The following is a 2643-nucleotide window of genomic DNA, read 5'->3' on the forward strand; positions in this document are numbered from 1 at the left end:
ATAGTTGTTTAGGAAGCTTCTAGAAAAAGGGTTAAAGTGCAATAAAATGAAAAGAATTAGGTCATATTGGGGTTAAAAGAGGTGATTTTCAGAAGTTAAAAGGGCTAAAAATATAGGGAATATCTGGATAAGACAGTTGTCCCAACAGTTGTCCATTTTCTGTTTAAAAAGATGCTTCTTTCCTAAATTTTAGGGATTGCATTCATCTGATTATTCCCTCACCCTTTGCTTATATAAGAGGCCTCACATTCCCTTCACTCACACAGATTTTTACACGAAAGTACACTCTGAAGTTCACACTCTTTTCTTCATTTTTGAGACTGGTTTTACACACTAATTCCTGCATTTTTTAGAGATATCCCATTTTAGTCATCTTCCTTCTCACTTTATTGTTCTGAAGATTCCAGCTCCCATTTCTGCATTTCAGAAGAAAGAACTTAGCTTCTAGCTTTTGTTCATTTGCTGCATATTGCCTGGGTTTGTAGAAGTTGATTGGGCTGTTTGAAGTGCTGATTCTGTTGATTCTATTAGCAGCAGCTGAGGTCTTTTTATCTGATTCTTTGGTCCGTTATTTCTCAGCTATTTTTCTGCCTCTAGGTATGTAAGATATCCACTATTTTGTTCTCTTTATTTTAAATTGACTGTTTGGTGTTGTATCTATTAATGACTTCATGGATCTAATATTGTTAGCAATTCAATAGTCTAAAAGATCTATATGTGTTGATATTGCATTTGCTTAACCTAACTGCTACACCCATGCTGGATTTTGTTTTAGTTGTTGAATTTACTTAACAAAGTTTGTCTATTTAAGACTTGTTGTATTTATTTAATGTTGAGCATGTTGTTGAAGAATAATAGTTGAAGAATGTTATTTTATACCTGAAACAGCATAAGAGCGAAGCAAGGTGTGAGCCTGACCACCAGTTGGTCAGGTTTACATGCAAGCAGGCTAAGAAAAATTAGTTCAAAAGGTGAAGGATGATGACACTATGTCTGCTGGCCCAAGTTGAAAGAAAGTTATGGATAACGTAGTGTAGAACTTGTAAATTTTGTGCAAATTAGTTATTCAGATTCTACAGTAAAGTTCATGTAAATAACTATTTGTTTTCGAGTAAAGTATCTCTGTTCCTTGATGGTTTATTTTCTTTTCTTCTTTTTCTGAGTTATATCCATAGATAATGCTATATACCCTCATGTTTGTGGAAGTTTTGGACTTATCAGGGCTGAAAGGCCAACATTTCTTTCTTTAGGCTTGGTCTCAACTTAGCCATCTTAGAAACTCATGGTAGAAAAGAACTTCCAGGCCTATACAGTAGGCTATTTACGCTGACTTTCTGGGCTCCAATCTGGGCCCATGTCTTATTGATCCAGGATGAGTCCAGTTTTACTAAGGAGAATGATATCTAATTTGTTGAAACATTTTACATTCTAATAAAGATTTACATGTTCACTCAAACAACGGATTCCATATTTATTATCATCAAAAGTCCACTATCAACACTTCTTAACATTAATTTCAAAAGGAAAAATCATCACATCACCCAAGATTTTGTTTACATACCAACAGACGGCGATATAGATATGACTTTTATTTTTTAGTCTATAATTGATTTTCTTCCTTTAATAGTATAACTTTCGCACGTGGTTTCAATTTTAGACATTCCTTAAATTCGTAGGCTTTAGGCTCGTTTATAATCTATTATCGTGATCATGTACACGTTCGCGTGACATAATTATAATTTTCCAAAATAAATCGAGGCATGCGTTCGCGCAACTTCGGCCAAATAGCGTGATTAATTGTGTACACGTTCATGTGACATGATTTTAGCGCCCCAAATAAACGGGTTTTCACACATGTGATCCAATTCCAAGATAAATCCATAAACGCCATAATTAAAAGCGGTAAAGTTTAAATGTGCATAGGTTCTAAAATATGTGATTAAACAAGATAATTAGGCCAAGTATGATTAAAGCGACCGTGCTAAAACCACAGAGCTCGGGAGTGTCTCGCACCTTCTCCCGGGTTAACAGAATTCCTTACCCGGTCTTCCGTGTTCGCAGATTTTAAAACAGAGTCAAATTTCCTCGTTTTGGGATTTAAAATAAACTGGTGACTTGGGACACCATATAATTATCCCAAGTGGCGACTCTAAAATTAAATAAACTATTCTATTTCGATTAATATTACTTTAATTGGAAAAACTCCCTATTTTCCTATCCCTCGGAAAAAAGGAGGTGTGACAAGATTGAGGACGATTGTTCATAACTCAAGGCCTGGTACTTGCCAAAAATAGGCAAGTACTAGGTGATGCTAAAATCGTGCAAGTAACAAGATGACAGAACGTTTAAGGTAAGGGAATCATGGATTGATTTTATTTTGGGGTAGGAATCGGAGAGAGTTAAGGGAGGCGGCTATTAGGGTTTCAGAGAAGAAAGAAGAGGAGGATTGAGAGTGTTTAGGGGCGGCGGCTTAGGAGAAATGGGTTAGGGTTTCGGGGGTTTGGTTAATTAAAAGTGGAAGGGTGATTGTGGGTCGTTGATCTTGAGAGATCAACGGCTAGGGTTGGAGCGGGTCGTTTTAACAGATCCCGACCGGGTTTGGGCAAGGGGTTGTCTGGTTTGGGCCAAAAGAGGTTGGCCTTA

The 2643-nt window shown here is 36.7% G+C and overlaps 1 long non-coding RNA gene across 1 annotated transcript; it reads left to right on the forward strand.

The window, feature by feature from the left end:
• Window positions 214–1140, forward strand: LOC109232786. The gene is made up of 2 exons (XR_002068994.1): window positions 214–597; window positions 889–1140. It is a non-coding gene; the product is annotated as an uncharacterized LOC109232786 (long non-coding RNA).

This window comes from Nicotiana attenuata, chromosome 9 (genome assembly GCF_001879085.1).
Source record: "Nicotiana attenuata strain UT chromosome 9, NIATTr2, whole genome shotgun sequence".
NCBI lineage: Eukaryota > Viridiplantae > Streptophyta > Magnoliopsida > Solanales > Solanaceae > Nicotiana > Nicotiana attenuata.